Source organism: Macaca fascicularis, chromosome X (genome assembly GCF_037993035.2).
Source record: "Macaca fascicularis isolate 582-1 chromosome X, T2T-MFA8v1.1".
In the NCBI taxonomy this organism is placed as follows: domain Eukaryota; kingdom Metazoa; phylum Chordata; class Mammalia; order Primates; family Cercopithecidae; genus Macaca; species Macaca fascicularis.
Window position 1 is genome coordinate 6080004 of NC_088395.1, and position 19652 is coordinate 6099655.

At 38.2% G+C, this 19652-nt stretch overlaps 1 pseudogene; it reads right to left on the minus strand.

The window, feature by feature from the left end:
• Positions 1 to 15764: 15764 nt before the first annotated feature.
• LOC102131389 (small ribosomal subunit protein uS7-like) lies at positions 15765 to 19013 on the minus strand (annotated as a pseudogene).
• Between the last annotated feature and the right edge of the window lie 639 nt (positions 19014 to 19652).

The window sequence follows — 19652 nt, forward strand, 5'->3', positions numbered from 1 at the left end:
ATGATCTTCCAAAGCAGGTTTTCAATGGGAACAGGGATCAGAATATCTGGACCATTGGTTGAATTTAGATTGTTGTCTTGGCATCATTTGGCTGGAGAATAAAAGATGGCTTTTAGGTGCTTTTAGAAGACCAGTGAATCAGGTTGATGGTCCAATAGGGGCAGTATCCAAATCATAGAGAGACCTTCCAACAAAGCTTCTGCAACCAAAAGATAAAACACTTTCTGAGTGACAAAGACCATCTGATTCTGCAAGTACTCTGCACTGGGTAAAACACGCACCACGAAGTAGAAAAAAATAGGAGCAAGGGCAAGTGCAACCCAGCTAGAAGGCAATAGCTCTTCTGGAGGGTGAAACAGTCATGAATGAGTCATTAGACTAAGTAAGACCCCTAGCTCAATCATCTACTAACTCAGTAAACTTAGATCAGGCATGTCACCTTTCTGATTCTTAGTTTTCTCATCTATAAAATGAGAATAACTCTGCCTAGGATTGTTTCGAAGACAAAATTAAAAAGCAAGTAAAGCGCTTTGAAAGCTCTGATGACTCTATACCTAAAATCTTAGTTTGGGGACATTCAGTCAAAGTTGTAGGTTTGACTTATGTATGAGCCCCTTCTCACACTGCTATGAAGAAATACCTGAGACTGGGTAATTTATAAGGGAAAACGGTTTAATTGACTCACAGTTCCACATGATTGGGAAGGCCTCAGGAAACTTACAGTCATGGCAGAAGGTGAAGCAAACATGTCCTTTTTCACATGGTGGCAGGAGAAATAAATGAGTGCCCAGTGAAGCTGGAAGCCCCTTATATAACCATCAGATCTTGTGAGAACTAACTCACTATCATGAGACCAGCATGGGGGAGACACCCCATAATCTAATCACCTTCCACAAGTTCCCTCCCACAACATGAGGGGATTATGGGAGCTACAATTCAAGATGATATTTAGGTGGGGGCACAGCCAAATCATATCAACTTAGCACCTTGACAGAGATGAATATCTGCCAATGTACACCACAATTACTTTGTTTTAGTATATGAAAGATATATTACATTTTGGTTATCTCAATGCTATGAGTATTGACTGTGAGTTTTCACACAGTCATCATTTCAGAATGTCTTCAAGCAGTTTCAGGAACAGCAGACATTTAAAATCACTTACCCTTTTCCCAGTTGCTCAATGTTTGACATCCACATTTATCATAATAGAACACAACATGGTTGTTATGGAGATTGATATGTTTTTCATGTTTCCATGCAGTTAATTTGCATGCATGTCCAAGAATGCACAAAATGCTACCCATGGAGTAAAGCAGATGTATTTTGGTCTTTTCTCCCACAATTCCAAATGCACCCTTTACGATCCTCTTCATAGGAGAGTTGCATGGGTTGGTTGTACACTAGTGCCAAGTCTTACTCTTTATTCTTACCTTCTATTTCACTAGGCACAAAATAAAATCAATGAGGTACTAGTGGTAACCTCAAGTTAGACCACAGCTTGATGGCTGATTGCTTCTATTTAAACAATTTTAAGTAGAGACTTACTCTGACACATTAAAATGTAATAATTCTAAATTGGAGACACTCGAAGGTCACTATCAGAAATGAGGATTTGTGTTATATTTCTAGTAACAGAACTAGATTTGGATCTAGAAGAATTAGGTCTCACCTCTAACTTTCTGCTGGTCACTTAATCTCTCTCAGTTTACATTTCTCATGTTTAACATAGGAGGATTGGACTAAATCTATCTACAAGCTGTTCCTACTGTGAGATTTCCATTAAGCCTATATTTTGGACACTTATAATTCAGAAAGCATTTGCTAAATAAATTTGAAGTGATAAAATTCCATTTGCTTCATAGTACAAATTGCACTGAGTGCATGGTCTAATATTGTTTGTTTGATAATTGGCTTTAAAATGCCTTCTTATAAACTGCACCGTGTATGTGTGTATGAACATTAACTTTATTTGCAGTCTAGTCTACAGCCTTAGCATTTTAAGAACCTTAATCAGAAATCCAAACATATCCAAAAATTTATATTCCAAATATCCTTTTTGGAATCAACAACAGAGTTTCCTTATTTATCATAAGGTGCATTGGAAATAAGGTTTTCTTGGTGGGTGACATGGACAGTGATTATATATATGGTAATATAGTGTGGCATGCAGAATAATGCCTCTACCAAAGATGTTCACATACGAATTCCCTGAAACTGTGAATATGTCACTTGCATGACAAAAGGCTATTCTGGTCCCAGATGGAATTAAAATAGGGATATTTATAAAATAGGGAGATCGTCTTGGATTATCCAGGTGGACCCAATGGAATCACAGAATCTTTAAAAGCGGAAGAGAAAAACAAATAGGTAAGAGTGATATGGCATGAAACCTGCTGTTGCTGGCTTTGAAAATGAAAATTGGGGCCATGCATCAAGAAATATAGGTGGTCTCTAGATGCTAGAAAGAACAAGGAGACATTTTCTCCCTTAGAACTTCCAGAAGGAATGAAGCCCTGACAACACCTTGATACTAACGCATTGAGAGCCATGCTGGATTTCTTCAGAACATATGACAATAACTTTGTGTTGTCTCAAACCACTAAGTGTGTGATGCTCTGTTACACTGGCCATAAATAACTAATACACATAACTTGTATGCGTCTGAGAATGTGGGCAGCCCAGCACCAAGTAGCTTCAGGCTTGGTGTTCTATAATCCAGTGAGTCCCATGTAGCCCACCCTTCACCACCCTCTACACTTCTGGGGGAGACTTTTGCCCAAAGCAACCTTAAACATGTATAAATCTGACTTTGGAATATCATTCTTTCTATGCCAATGGGTATCTTTTTTGAAAATCTCTTGTGTACAAAGACTATTCTTGAGGTTATCACAATGTGTCTGTAGGCTAATAAATATTTGTTCTGTTGGTAGGGTTGATCTCCATGGTAAAGTATCCCCTGGAAAGCCAAGTTTTGGGGCTGGTCTTATATTGGGAGCCTCCTGATATGGTCCAAGGAACCTGGGAACTGACGAACAGCTAAATTGGCTTAGGTCAGGTGAGAAAGTTAAAAACAAAAGAAAGAAAAGTCTATAGATTTGACTATAATTAATTCAACAATTATAAATGAGCATGTTTGTTCATTATAGTCAGCACTATGGACAAATATTTTAGGCATTTAATTTTTCAATGAGCATTGTAGAAATTCATGCTTTTCACTAATTTAGACTGACCTTTTCCATCAGTTACCCTTAAGTGATTAATATTATATTGTCATTAATTTGCTACAATACAATCAGCCTAGAGTCAATTCTGAACATCATAGAATTAGCATGGACATTTAAGTCATTATTGAAAATCAAACTCTCTTTTTTTCTGAGAGATAAGTAGCCACAATGTGCACATTAATTGGGATAAGCTGCCCTGAGATGAAAGGAAGGGGGTTAAATTTATCATTTAATTAGAAAGCAATCTTCTATTTTATCTTCTAGATTTAAACTCCTTGACTGCTTGCTGGGGCTAGAGGTACTTGCTTGGGTCTCTCCCAAAATGCCTGTCACAGGGCTTTGATCAGCCATGAATATATTTAAATTTCACTCATCAAAAGCACACGTAGTCATCTCTGAGAGAATTAGGGTGAAAAAATCGATAAAATGATTAGGCTGGCTATTTTTTGTGGGAGATAGCAGATGAATGGGGAGTTTTCTATGCTAAAGAATCAAAATGAATAAGAAAGTTGTGTTCTGGGTTAGCACTGGTTCCATTCAAAGTAGGAATGAAGAAAAATTTGGAAGATTTGCCCATTGCAGAGCTTACAGTTTAGTGACACAGGTGTCCCTGAGATGTTTTTGTCCAGAGTGAAAATGTGGGAATTAGAAGAAGTCCTTATACACTCAGTGTTCTGGTGAATCATCCTTGCTGCTCCTGGATTTGACTTTTGTCTAATGTTAAACTCCCTTTCTATGTTTGGGCAGCCAGGATAATTTAATTTTAATGTTTTCAAAAGAAATGACTTTGATTCTGAGAGTTACAGAGAAATATATAAGCAAAAGAATTTTTAAAAATATATGAAGCATTGAAATCTCAATTATTAGATTCAATTCTATGTAATGAGAGTATTAGATATCGTACATTTAATTATGTGAAATGAACATAGAAGAAACAAACTTAAAATCAAACAAGCCAAGAAATGTTTAACATTCACTTCCAAAAATTATTGAATCCTGGGTGAACTGCACTTTCTGCTTTTTTATCTTTTAAGTATCTTTTTATAGAGAGCTTACATTGTCAAAGAAAAAATAATAGTTTTAAAATGATTTTAAATTGGTAAACATATAATTTCAATTATCCATTTCATTATATAAAGAACTAATAAAACCTATGTTATTTGCTGAGATTTCACACATTTTCCACAACTTTTCGTAACACATACAAAACTTTGATATTGATCTAAATATCAGTCTTTAATTTGAGAAATATATACTTCCTCTCAAATACCTGTGGTTTATGATTTTACTAATCAGCAGGGTAATATGGTATTTTGGGAAATTGTATAGGACTTGCTTTTATGTTCACACACAAAAAGATGAAATTCAGATAATCACAGGTATTACAAATAAATAATTTGCAAGTGCTTGATGAGCTGAATTCAATTTAAAAAGAAAACTAGCACTTTGCCTAAACACATATAATTGTATGTATTCAAATCACTATATACTAATTTGGATTAAAAGAAGGCGTGATAACTTCAAAGTCAATGTGAAGATCATGGCACATTATAACAATTCACTGTCTCTGTGGGTCTTTTTGCTCTGGGTTTTCTCTCCCGAAGAAACTCGGGCAATGAGCTGGGAAATCTTACCTTGCAAACACACATCACACACATTAAAGAACTGGTCTTAAAGGAAAAAAGGAAGCTTGCATGTATTACACGTTTTCCCAAAATGTTCTGTAAAATAAATAGATGGAGCAATCTTTTCAATGATAAACATGATCATTATTCAGATATTTAAGATCCAGACATTTCTCTTTATAGAGTGACTTGCTCTGAAATGTATCCTGAGTCCTTCTATCATTCTCCAGAGACAGTGTCCAATGCAGAGAATAGATAATTGGCTCTCTCACTTCCTAACTGTGTGACATTTCATCTCTTGAGCTCTATAATTATGTTTCCCTATAAACAAAATGGAGGAGGAGATGATTCATAAAGATGAATTTATTTACTGATCAAACACATATGCTTTTATTAGGTTGGTCCAAAAGTCATTGTGATTTTTGCCACTGAAAGCAAAGGCAAGAACTGCAATGGCTTTTGCACTAGGTGCTGTATCATGCTCAGGGATTATAGATGAGTATTGGCTCCTTTTGTTGTGCTCAGGCCTCACTGTTCATTATCAAACCTACATATGTAAAGCAACTCTGTACTGAATGTGAGAGGTAGAGGTTTTGTGCAACAAGACTTGACCACGTCCTGGTTTTGGGTAGATCTCACTACAATATAAGTGGCTTCAAGGGAAGGATTTCTCTCCTTTTTGTGCTCATTCGTATCCACAACGACGGAAGTGCTTGGAATACAGTTCAAGAAATGTTTGCTGAATCAGCAAATGGCCAATGCTTTCCAACGGGGTTTTCTACATTCATAGAAATTAGTGTTGCCCAAAATGGTAGCAGCTAGCCACATATGGCTATTGAGCAATTTTATTACGGCAGGTGTAAACAAGTGTATTAGTTCATTCTTACACTACTATGAAGAAATACCCAAGACAGGGTAATTTATAAATGAAAGAGGTTTAATTGACTCAGTTCTGCAAGGCTGGGGAGGCCTCAGGAAACTTTCAGTTATGGTGGAAGGGGAAGCAAATACATCGTTCTTCACATGGCAGCAGCAAGGAGAAGAATGAGAGCCCAGTGAAGGGGAAGCCCCTTATAAAACCATCAATTCTCGTGAAAACTTACCCACTATCACGAGAATAGCATGGAGGAAACTGCCCCCATGATTCAATTACCTCCCACTGGGCCCCTCCCACAGCATGTGGGGATTATGGGAACTACAATTCAAGATGAGATTTGGGTGGGAACATAGCCAAACCATATCAACAAGTAACCAGTTTTTAAATTTAATTGAAGAAAACAAATTTAAATGGCCACAGGAAGCTGTTGGTTACCTTAATAGACAGCACAGGGCTCATGTTTTCATTTGGTGTTTTCTAAAAAGATGAAATACTAGTTTTATTTTTGGTGGTTAGCCTAGATGCACTTAATTTTCTCGTACAAACTCATAAAATAACAAAAGTAGGAAAGGGATGACTCCAAGTTTGCTTTAATATTCTCCATTTATGGTGTATTTTTTATACGGAAATTTTGATTAGTGGTTTCCTTTGTGATTTATTTATACTTTCATTGTTAGAAAGACCTTCCCACTTCAAGATTATAGATTCTTCCATCCTTCCTTCTAGTATATTTAATACAAGCATAGCTTCATTGTTTATATTTAAATCATTGATCTATTTAGAATTTATTTGTGAATACATTGTGGGACATGGATCTAGATTTTTGTTTTTCTTTTTCATCTTTTTTTAGAGACAGGGTCTTGTTCTGCTGCCCATGATGGAGTGGAGTGGTGTGATCATAGCTCACTGTAGCCTCAAACTCCTGGGGTCAAGTGATCCTCTTGCCTGAGCCTTCCAAACAGCTGGGACCACAGGTATATGCCTATCATGACCTAATAATTATTTTTATTTTTTGTAGAAGTGAGATCTTGCTTTGTTGCCCAGGCTGGTAATGAACTTCTGGCATCAAAGGATCCTCCCTCCTAAGTTCCCCCCTTCCCAGATTTAAATTTTTCCATAAGGCTAACCAAGTGTCCCAATCTGTTTCTTGAAATTTATCTTTTCCCAAAGATTGACATGACAGCTATTCATGTCCGGAATTCCTATATACATTTTACCTATTCTGGACTCTTTGATGTGTTCCATTGGTTTGTCTCTATGTCTACTTGCCAATGCCATGTTGTTTTAATCATTGAGGATTTATAATATGCTACAAGACTATTTAAATGACTTTTAATCATCCTCTTCATTGTTCTTATTTTCCAGAGGATTTCTAGTTATTCTTCTTTGTTCATTTTTCCAATGTGGTCTTCCAATTAGTGGTTGTTTATTATATATGCAACCATCATTTGTTTTTATATGTTATTTTATATCCCCTACTGAATTCCCAAATGGCAAACCAGGGGAAACATTGCAATTCATATAACAAGCAAAGGATTGAAGTCCTTCCTCTAGAAGCAGCTCCTAAGAGGTGATTATTAAAAGATCAACAAGCGATAGATAGCAAATGAGCAAAGGATATGCATGGACAGTTCCTAGAATTCGGCCAGGCACAGTGGCTCAAGTCTGTAATTCCAGCATTTGGGGAGGCAGAAGTGGGTGGATTGTTTGAGCCCAGGCATTCAAGACCAGCCTGGGCAACACAGCAAAACCCCATCGCTACAAAAAATACAAAAATTAGCTGGGCATGATGGTTCATGTCTGTAGTCCCATGTACTCAGAAGGCTGAGGTGAGAGGATCGCTTGAGACCAGGAGATGGAGGCTGCAGTGAGCTATGACAGCGCCACGGCATTCCAACCTAAGCATCAGAATGAGACCCTTTCTCAGAAAAAAAAAAAAAAAAGGAATTTAAATGGCTTTTGAAAAAGGGAAGATATGCATGTTCAAATAATACAATTATTGTGGAAGCAAATTACAAGTTCACTGAAATATTTTAAAATCTATTACATGAGGAGGAGAAAGAGGTGGGCAAGAAAAAGGAAGAGGAGGAAGAAGGGGAGTAGAATGAGCAAATATTGGTTACAGCTAAATTATAACCCAGAGTACACTAGTTCCTTCTTGTGTCCATTCCCTGGGAGGGCTGTCTTCATGTCTTTACTTGTATCCAGCTTCCCAGTGCAAAATAAACGCCTGTAATTAGGTTCAGGAAGCATAACTCTGTGTGTGTTTGCAAGAGACTGAGTGCTGGCTTCTCAGCTGCAAACACTGCAGTCCCTCTAGGAGGTAATTGCTGACAAGGTGAAGTCACTTTGAGACCCCTTTTGCTGGCTGACTTCCCATATTCCGAATCACTTGTTGGTGCTCAGGGGATAGAGTTAGGGATGGGTTAATGAGGGCCCAAGGAGATGCAAGCCATGTCCTGCATCATGTGAGGCACATGTCACCTGCCTAGGCAAAGTCCACAGGAACTTAACTAAAACCTTACAAGAAAAAAAAAACTTACAAAAATCACTTGCTGTTTTTTTTTTCCCTTTCCATACAAAACAGTCCCCTTTCTCCTTGATATTGTGTCTGGGACATGCTTTCATCCACTACAGCATTGTCCCATCTTAGAGTATTCTCTAAGAATAGAGAAGACTGAATAAGTCTTCTCTATTCAGAAGACTTAATCCCAACACGAACTCTCCCCTCCCCCAAAAAAATATTCCTTAGAAAGACTTCTGGCCATGGAGAGAACTATAGGACCATAGAAGTGAGGAAACAATGCCAGCTTTTTCCCTTTATTATGGTTGGTCCCAGTTCAACAAGGTCTTCTTTCCCAAAATAAAATTATGCCTGAAACACAGAAACCAGTTATTTAATACTTTGGTAGACTTGTCATGGAACCATGACAATAAGACTTAAGTGCATATATATATATATATACTTTTACTAGATCATATATATATGATCTAGTAAACTTAGAAGTGGTTCAAAACAATGGTTTTTAACATTTCCACTTATCTGCCCTTCCATTTAAAGTTCTACCTCACCAGACCAGATCTTGCATAAATGCATATGTTTTAAACAGTACTTACAAAGAAATTTATTTTGCATACTCACCAACGAGAGTGTTTTAATCAGTTGAAATGTAGGTCATAACTTAAACTTCCCATCTAGAAAATGCCTGTCTGAGGTAGAAAGTTATTTTGAGATGTTGGTTGCTAAACACCAGTCTTTAAAATATAATTAACTTGGCCAGGTGCAGTGGCTCACACCTGTAATCCTAGCACTTTGGGAGGTCAAGGTAGGTGGATTGCCTGAGTTCAGGAGTTTGAGATCAGCTTAGGCAACATGGTAAAACCCAGTCTCTGCTTAAAATATAAAGATTAGCTGGGTGTGGTGGCAGGTATCTGTAATCCCAGCTACTGGGGAGGCTGAGACACAAGAATTGCTTGAACCTAAGAGGTGGAGGTTGCAGTGAGCTGAGATTGTGCCACTTCTCTCCAGCATTGGCAATAAAGCACGACTTTGTCTCCAAAAAACAAACGAACAAACATGATTAACTTAAACAAATGATAGATCCCTGAGAAAGAGGCCACTTTCAAACGGTATCAGAGTGTAGATTCTAAAACTTTGTAAATCTTACTTGAGATTATTAACCAAAGTTTGTCCCCTCCTTGCTAAGGAAAAGCGATGAGGACATAGTATGTCTTACCTTAGGATTCCCTCTGGGGTAGGCTGAATAATGGCCCCCAAAGGTCTCCATGTCCTAATCCCCAGAACCTGTAAATATGTGACCTTGCTTGGCAAAATGGACTTTGCAGATGTGGTTAGGTTAAGGATATTGAGACGGGGAGATTTTCCTGGCTTATGCAAATGGGTTATTGTAAAAGGGATGCAGTGGGGTCAGAGGCAGAGAAAAGGATGAGACAGCAACAACAATGACAACAGATGCTAGAGTGACACAGGGCCATGAGCTAGGGGATGTGAACACCTTCTAGAAGCTAGAGAAAGCAAAGAGCTGACTGCTTCCTAGAGCCTCCATAAGAAATCAGCCTGATGGTGGGAATGCAAATTAGTTCAGACAGCAGTTCAGAGACTTCTTCAGGAACTTACATCAGAACTACCATTAGACCCAGCAAACCAATTACCAGGTATCTACCCAAAGGAAAATAAATCATTCAACTGAAAAGACACATGCACTTGCATGTTCAGCACAGCAGTATTCACAATAGCAAAGACATAGAATCAATCTACATGCCCATCAATGGCAGACTGCATAAAGAAAATGTGGTACATATACACCATGAGGTACTATGCAGCCATATAAAAAGAACAAAATTATGTCCTTTGCAGCAACATGGATGCAGCTGAAGGCCATTATGCTAAGTGAACTAATTCAGAAACAGAAAAACAAATACCATGTTGATATGGTTTGGCTGTGTCTCCAACCAAATCTCATCCTGAATTATAGCTCTGATAATCCCCACATATCATGGGAAGGACCCTGTGGGAGGTAACTGAATTATGGGGCTGGGTGTTTTCTCATGCTGTTCTCATGACAGTGAGTAAGTCTCATGAGATCTGATGGTTTTATAAAGGGCAGTTACCCTGCACACTCTCTCTTGCTTGCCGCCATGTATGATGTGCCTTTCCTCCTCCTTTACATTCCACCATGATTGTGAGGCCTCCAAGCCATGTGGAACTGTGAGTCCATTAAACCTATTTTTCTTTATAAATTAACCAGTCTCAGGTATTTCTTTATATCAGTATGCAAATGGACCAATACACATGTTCTCATTTATAAGTGGGAGCTAAACAACAGATACACATGGACATAAAGATTGGGACAATAGACAGTGAGGTTTTGAATGGTGGGAGGAAGAGGAGGCAAGTGTTGAAAACCTTCCTGTTGGGTACAATATTCACTACCTGAGCAATGGGATTATTAGGAGCCCAAACCTCAGCATCCCACAATATACCCTAGTAACAAACCTGCACACGTGTTCCCTAAATCCAAAACAAAAGTAGAAATTAAAAAAAAAAAAATCAGCCATGCCAACAGTTTGAGTTTAGGACTTCTGACCTCCAGTTCTATAAGAGAATAAATTTGTCTTATTTTAAGTCACTATGTTTGTAATAATTTTTATATCAGCAAAAGAAAACTAAAATACCGTCCCACATCCATTGTTAACTCTTCATTTTCCCTCATCTGATAGACTCTCGCCTTTTCTTATTTTCCCCTTCTGTAAGGATGGTTGGCTGAAGCGAGCTTGTACTGGTTCATGAAACTCAACTGAGGTCATCTCCTCTCATCTCCAAATTCAATAACGATGTTTTGCAACTTGGAATCAGACATGATAGGAATATTTACATCATGGAAATTGGAAAATGCTATAAATTAGCACCTCAAGACACTCCTTCATGAGACTTCAATTTTCTTTAAAATTCACCAATCATTCCCACTTTCTCAGATAATAGGTTTGGAAAAAATCAGGAAATTTTGCCTTGGAGTCCTTGTCCTAGGTTCAATGATTTTTATTATAATGTAGATATATCTGGTTGAATATTGACTTGGTATAACACCTAAAATGTACTTAATAGTAACAGGTGTATGTAAAATATTTTAAAGCATTGACATAAACTAGAACTAGAGTAATCTTAGGAAGTATTTACAGGTAGAATAGCTGGGAAGAACAGAATATGAAGTAGACCTTAAGAAATAAGGCAGACTTGGTTATGGAACAATCGACAGTCTAAATGTGCAGAAAGATAGAAGCAAATACAAGGAAGATAACCGTTTAAAGCAGTTTGGAAAGAAAAATTAGTACTAAATGATAACAGATATTTCCACATCAGTATAAGCCTTCTATATGTATTAAATATAGAAATAACACATACAAACCACATACTACCTTGTTAGTAAGATTCAAAATAATTGATTTTGCATGCATGAAAAAGAAATGTCACTACTTATACAAATCTATGCCATGATGTTGACATTCGAGACTGCAGGAAAACTGGAATCATTGAAGGATAGCTTTGCACCAAATCTGATCAGAGTAGGTACATTTTTTGCCTTGAAGTCTTCCCTTGGGTGTGTCTTGAATACCTCTTCTCTCTCTTCTGTAGTGATTGATGTATCCTCTTTGGGACTTAGTGTATCTTTACACTTTTCCATCTTGCCAATTTTACACATTGGCAGTGAGGATTTCTGTTGTTTGCGTCTTCAGCAGAATCTCAGTCCTTTTGTACTTCCACACAAGGCTATTTTTACTTTCAGTCTTATTCTTAATCACTCTTGTTGTGTCAGAAACATAGGCAATATAGGGCTAGTAAATCCTCAGTGACTGCCTCTCCAGAGGAGTTGGGGTGGAGGTTTGATTTGCAATGTTTGTTGATTTCTACGGTGTAAATACTCCCACTGAGACTGATTTCAAGTGATCAGTGTGATGTCATTGAATGTGGAGTTGGGAGGAGATGAACTCAGTTGACCAGTTCCCCCCAAAATTTGGTGTTGAATATAAAGCAACTCTGGGCACCATTGACTGAAGTCAAACCACATAGACAAAGCCTGTTCATAAAGTCAACTAAAACAATTCAACAACAACAAATAAACAAATTGCTCCATGAAAAATTGGGCAAAAAGGCATGAGTAGACATTTTTTAAAAGAAGACATACAAAAGCCAATGAGTCTATCAGAAATCTTCATCATCTCAAATCATCAGAGACCACAATCATCACCATTGTGGTCCAAGTCAACACCACAATGAGGTATCATCTTTTGCCAGCCAGAGTGGCTATAATTAAAAACTCAGAAAACAGCAGATGTTAGCGAGGATGTGAAGAAAAGGGAATGCTTATACACTGTTGGTGGGAATGTAAATTAGTAGAATCTCAATGGAAAACTGTGGAGATTTCTCAAAGAACTAAAAATAGAAGTACCATTGATTTAACAATGCCACTACTGGGGATCTACCCAAAGGAAAAGAAATTGTTGTATAAAAAAGATATCTGCACTTGTACATTTATTGCAGCACAAATCATAATAGGAAAGATATAAAATCAACCCAGGTTCCCATCAATGGTGGACTGGATAAAGAAAATGTGGTATAATACACTATGCAATATTACGCAGCTGTAAAAAGAAGAAAATCACGTCTTTTGCAGCAACATGGATGGAACTGGAGGCCATTATCTAAAGTAAAGTAACTCAGAAAAGAAAATTAAATGCTGCATATTCTCAATCACAAGTGGAACCTAAATAACGTACACATGGACAAAGAGTGGAATAATAGAAATTAGAGGCTTATGAAGGGATTGAGGGATGAGAAATTTCTTAATGGGTATAAAGTACACTATTCAGTTGATGACTACACTAAAAGCCAGGCTTCTTTACTGTGCAAGATATCTATGTAATAGAATTGCACATGTAACCCCTAACTACATACTTTAAAAAAAAGAATAACTATCTTTATAAAAAGGGAAATCTAAGAAGCTTCCACAATTCATATTGTAACTCCAGTAAAGTTATAACTGTGAGGTCCTGCATTGTGTGTCCCAATACAAAATCTGTAAGAAAAAAATTAAGTAAAATGAAGTTGTCAGAGCACAGAATTCTGCCTGTGGGAAAGCTACTAGGTTTCAAATCTGGGAGTGTACACCCACCAGCATTGATTCTCATGAGATTTACAGCTTTCCTCATGCCAAGAAGTCATTGGCGCTTGCAATCATACAAATGAGGAGAATGAAAGGATTGTGGAAATACTGACAGCCTTATAGCAGTCTACTAAATATAGAGCTCTGCAGAGGCAAAAGAGAGATAACTCATGTGTTAGAGTAAATCCAACTAAACTTTCTTTGAACAGATCACAGCATCCATGGGAAACAACAAGGTTGAAAAATATGCAGCTTTTCTGCTGTAGGGAAAAATTTGGCCTCAGATGAGCATTTATGTTGTAAAAAGCGGGGAAAAGTTATACATATATTGAAGAATAGATAGTTTTGTAATACCACACTCCAGCTAGAATAGTGCTGTTCAGTGAAAGTTCGTATTTCCCATAACACAGCTGTGAAGCCGGAAAAGCCAATATCTCAGTAAGATGCTTCTATCTGAAAAAAAAAAAAAATCTGCAAAAGGCTAAAGAAACTATCCTAAGATGGTATGTTTTTATGCAATATTTTATTTTTGAAGGATTAGCTAACCTACCTCTTTTTCTTACCGATTTTTCAGATAGAAACATTGGCTTTAGGGGAACAGCCATGTAACAGATTCAAGGGAGCACCTATCTTGTTGACTTTAATTTCTAGAAGATCAAACCCATCCATGACAATATGCTGTGTATTTCTGAGGAAGGAATTTCCTCATGGAACTAAAAGTGTACAGCAGGAAATGGATAGAAAGTCAGAGAACATTCAATGTTGCAAAAGGACTTGGTCCTGCTCTCTGATTCTGGGGAAAAAACCAAAACAAACAAATGAAAAAACAACCTAGGGAGATGACATGGCCCTAGAGAGGTTTGGCTGCGTGGTGTGCCCAGGTGAAGAGGGCCATGGGTGGCCTCTCATTTCCTGACATTCAACACAAATCAGAACTGGAAACCACAGCAGGACAAAGCATATCTCATCTCCTTACATGGACCAAAGTCAAAGTCCAGATTCATTGCCACAGAAGCTGAAGATCAGAAAGTACCACTGCCTCTCTGTAGAACACTTTGCATTTTACAAGCACCCCAGGGGAAACTGTGTGCTGTGGTTGGTTTGCTAAATGAACTGGGATGATATTTTCTCTGTTTCACTTTAACTAGAAAATTAGAGTTTCAAAAGTATGGTTGTATTTCTTAGTTGCCAGTGTTTAAAGACTGAGCTTCACACTAATGACATTCGGAGATGGCTATGAAATAAGTGACCTAAGAAACCCCGGATGGAAGCTCATGCATAATTGTGTTTTACACTAATTTGCATGGAAATTTTGATTAATGCAACCAAAAAGGTGAGTCCACAATCTAGATTCAATATTAAGGTGATCACATCCAAAGGAGAGAGACAGTATTAAAGGGAAACAGATGGAATAAAAACTAAATTAACAAACAAGGAAGTTGATGGAAAGTTACTTTACTTGCCAGAGAAGACGGGGTCTATACTCTATACAAAAGGTCAACCTGAAGCAAAGCTGTGCTCCAAGGGAATTGTGTCTTAGGTAGTACACCCATTATTCTCTACTTGGTACTTTTTTCTCTTTTACTGGTAAAAAATGATTTCTCATTTAAGAGCATCCAAAAACCCACTTTCATCTATGAGCCATGCAGGATTCCAGCTCCAGAGCATCCAGGCTTGGCTGGTTTCCAGTCTGGGGCCTGCTTTTAATCTTTCGACACGTGTTCTTAGCATTCTAAACTCTTCTATGTCAACACCTATATAAACAGATTCAAGACAGCATCTTTCTTGTTGGTTTTAATTTCTAGACCAAACTCATTAAAGACAATAAGTTTGGTGTTTCTGAGGAGGGGATTTCCTCAGGGGACTAAAAGTGTGTGATAGAAACTCAATACAGGGGCAGAGGACATTCATGAAGATACTGTCAATTAATTTCTGCACCTCTTCTTAGGGTTCCAAACCTTTCTCAGCCTTGTGCCCCAAATACCCAAGAATAACTGGTTTAAAGCATGGATTTAATCTTTCCTGTAACACAGTTAATGGGTGATAACCATGATTGTGATTAATGTAAAGAAAATATTGATGACTTGCAAACAGACACCTCAAATGGTTTAAACTATGATTTCTTAACTCCAGTACCAGTGACATTGGGTGTAGATGATTCTTGCGAAGAGAAGGCACAGTCCTATTTATCATAGAATATTTATCAGCTTCTCTAGCCTCTACCCACTAGATTCCAGTAGAATTCACCACCTTCCCAGGCTCAACCACCAAAAATGGTCTCTAACTCTGCTAAATGCCATCTTGAGAGCAAAATTGCTCCCATAGATAGCCATGGATTTATTTAATTTCAAAACTACTGACAGTAGGCAGGGTTGAAATCAGGGTTATGCTGAATAAATCCATGAGAAAAGATGGTCACTACAAAAAGAACACCAAGCAAAAACGAAAGTTACCAGCATAGATACACCTAAGGCCATTTTTTTCTATGAATTTTGGCAAGGTATGTTAACACTGCATTTTTGGGACCAGTAGCCAAGGGAACTTCTTAAGAAATGCAGATCTCAAATGAACCCTGCCAGTAACACATCTGATATGTTTGGGCTCTGTGTCCCCACCCAAATCTCACCTTGAATTGTCATAATCCCCACATGTCAAAGGTGGGGCAAGGTGGACATAATTGAATTATGAGGGCAGTTCCCCCATACTGTTTTCCTGATAGTGAGTGAGTTCTCAGGAGCTATGATGGTTTTACAAGCATCTGGCATTTCCCCTGCTGGTACATTCTCTCTTGCCTGCTGTGATGTAAGATGAAACTTCTGCCTTCCGCCCTGACTGTGAGGCCTCCCCAGCCATGTGGAACTGCAAGTCCATTAAACCTCTTTCTTTTGTAAATTGCCCAGTCTCGGGTATGTCTTTATCAGCAATGTGAAAACAGACTAATACAACATCAATGGAGATGGACGTTACAATGATCTCCACTGCATTGAATAGACCTTCTATGAGGCTTAGGTATGTTTTCAAGTGAGTTAAAAACCCCTTATGAAAAATGTCACCATAATAAATGATGCCTTCATTTTGTTTAAAAGGTTAGTGAAAAATTTATTTATTTATCAAAGTTAGTTGCTTGGATAAATACATTTCTATTTGAAGACATTAAAAGAAACAACAACAAAACCTAGTTAGCATAGTTAACTTAGTAAGAGCTGGGGAAATCATATCTTTAAAAAGTTAATATTTGGGCCAGGCATGGTGGCTTATGCCTGTAATCCCAGCATTTTGGTAGGCCAAGGCGGACAGATCACTTGAGGTCAGGACTTCGAGACCAGCCTGGCCAACATGGCGAAACTCCATCTCTACTAAAAATACAAAAATTAGCCAGTTGCAGTGGCACACACCTGTAATCTCAGCCACTGGGGAGACTGAGGCAAGAGAATCGCTTGAACCCAGGAGGCAGAGGTTGTAGTGAGCCGAGATCATGCCACTGCACTCCAGCCTGAGCAATAGAGTGAGACTCTGTCTCAAAATTTTTAAAAAGTTAATATTTGGAGTTGGGAACAATGGATTCTGAAGGTAGATCGCATTCTGTCTTGAATGCAGTAGGTAGACATGTTTTTTTAACTGTGGAGATGTTTTTTTTCCTTCCCACACTTTTAACATTCTTTGTATTCTGTACTGAAGATCAAGAACTAAACTTTCCACTTTTATGTTTCTCCCGTGGGGTACTTTTAAATTAAGTTGGTCTCTGGCTATTATATTTATTTCAATCTTTTGAGTTTGTTTTTCCCAACAATAAAGCCTGCAGTTTACTAATGTACTGTCAGATGATGTTGAATACGCAGGAGACAGAGCCATTATCTGTCTCAGTAAACAATTTTTTCTCAAACCAAAAGCTAGAGATTAGGTCAATAAGCTTTTATGGCAATTTGTTAGATTTTTCTTAGGAAATCATAAAGATTTTTTTTTCTAGCTCATTTTCAAATTATATGAAATGATGAGAATTAAAAATAAATAATTTTAGAACTAATATTTTATAAAATTAGGATCATAAAACCAAGATCCAAATAGATTTTTTAAAATGTATATACCCAGTGTCTTAGGTCAAGTTTTCTAGAAGAGCCTGGAGAAAGGTTCTTGTGCATTAGATTTTTTTTAGTAATAATAATAATATTTATAAAGCCTTTTTATGTGCTAGACATAATGCTAAACACCTCATGTGAATTATTTCATTTAATTTTCAAAATAATCATATGAAGCAGGTTTTATTATATTTTTTTCAGATTTAGGGGCTACATCTGCTTGTTTGTTATATGAGTATATTGCATATTGGTGGGGATTCAGCTTCTAGCACACCCATTACCCAAATAGTGAACACTGTACCCAATAGGTAATTCTGCAAACCTCACGCCCCTCCCTCTTCCATTTTGGAGTCTCCAGTGTTTATTATCTCCATTTTTATGTCCATATGTGCCCACTGTTTAGCTCTCACTTATAAGCGAGAACATACAGTATTTGGTTTTCTGTTTCTGAGTTAATGGACTTAGGACGATAGCTTCCAGCTTCGTCTATATTGCAATTGAAGACTTTATTTTATTTTATTTTATTTTTTTATGGCTGTGTAGTTCTTTCTTTCTTTCTCTTTCTTTCTTCTTTCTCTCTCTTTCTTTCTTTCTCTTTCTTCTTTCTCTCTCTTTCTTTCTTTCTTTCCTTCCTTCCTTCCTTCCTTTCTTCCTTCCTGCTTTCCTCCTTTCCTCCTTTCCTCCCTTCCTCCCTTCCTCCCTTCCTCCCTTCCTCCCTTCCTCCCTTCCTCCCTTCCTCCCTTCCTCTCTTTCTCTTTCTTTCTTTCTTTCTTTCTTTCTTTCTTTCTTTCTTTCTTTCTTTCTTTCTTTCTTTCTTTCTTTCTTTCTTTCTTTCTTCTTTTCTGGTTGCCCCAAAGGGCAGACAGGTTTATTGGGCAGCAGCTGGGAAAATGGGTGCTTACACTTGGCCACACGCTGCAGCTTTTCCTTCTTCTCGATGGCATAGGAGTTGGAGGAGCCCTAGGCGGCATTGATGAGCTCATCTGCCAGGCACTCAGCAATGGTCTTGATGTTCCGGAAGGGAGCCTCATGAGCTCCTTTGCACAGCAGCCAGATGGCCTGATTCACATGGTGCAGTGGGGACACGTCCACAACCTGTTGTCTCACAGTCCCGGCTCGCCCAATGCGTGTGGAGCCCTCCCAGAGACCACTGTTGGTGATGGCATTCACCAGGACTTACAGAGGGTTCTCGCCTGTGAGCAGGTATATGATCTCAAAGGCATACTTGACGATGCACACAGTCATGAGCTTCTTGCAGTTGTTGTGGCCATGCATCGTCATGGAGTTAGTGAGGGGCTCCACAATGGGGCACTGAGCTTTGCGGAAGCGTTTGGCAGCATACTACCCTGCACTGTGAGGCAGGTACTTGGCATACTTCTCCGTCACTGCAATGTAATCCTGCAGGGAAATGTCATTGATCTGCATATCATCGGTGCTCCACTTCCCAAAGAGCTTGATGTCAAGGGTCTCTGCCACCGCTGGTGCTGCTGTCTCCCACTCGGTCATCCTGAGAGCACAACCTGAGAGTCTCTGTCGCTTGGCATGGACCACGTGCTGCCCTGGCACAGAAAGGCAGAGCGGCTGTGTAGTTTTCTATTACGTATATGCACGACATTTTCTTTACCCAGTAAATCATCAATGAACATGATTTTCTGAAGGAGACCTCTCAGGAGAAGGGCAGGACAGCAGGCTAGGGAAAGGAGAGCAGAGAGCTAGACTGGATATGGTCCCACCTGGAGCTGTATTTCAACTTGCACTTCAAATTTAGTCCCATCTTGAGGCAAAATAGCTGATCTATGTTCTCCAGGGGATGCAAAATTGCTGCATCAAGATGATGTCCATGAAGGATTTTAATGGTGACCAAAAGTGGTTATGATGTGTGTTAAGTGAATCAGAGACTAGACAGGAATATACCACCCACACAGTCTTAACCATGCACTAAAGTCTACTGAACCAAGACTAAAGAGAGTTATACAAAAGTATTATTCGTGGTTATCTCTGGAAGATGCAAGATCTCTGGAAGATGAAAGGTGGTCACTTTCTTTAATTTTTAAAATAAATTTCCAAAGTTTTTACAGTGAACATAGTGTAGTGAACAAGAACACGTTCACTACACTAGAACAAGAACACCTAGTATGTGTTCAAAATCTTGTTTAGCAACCCAC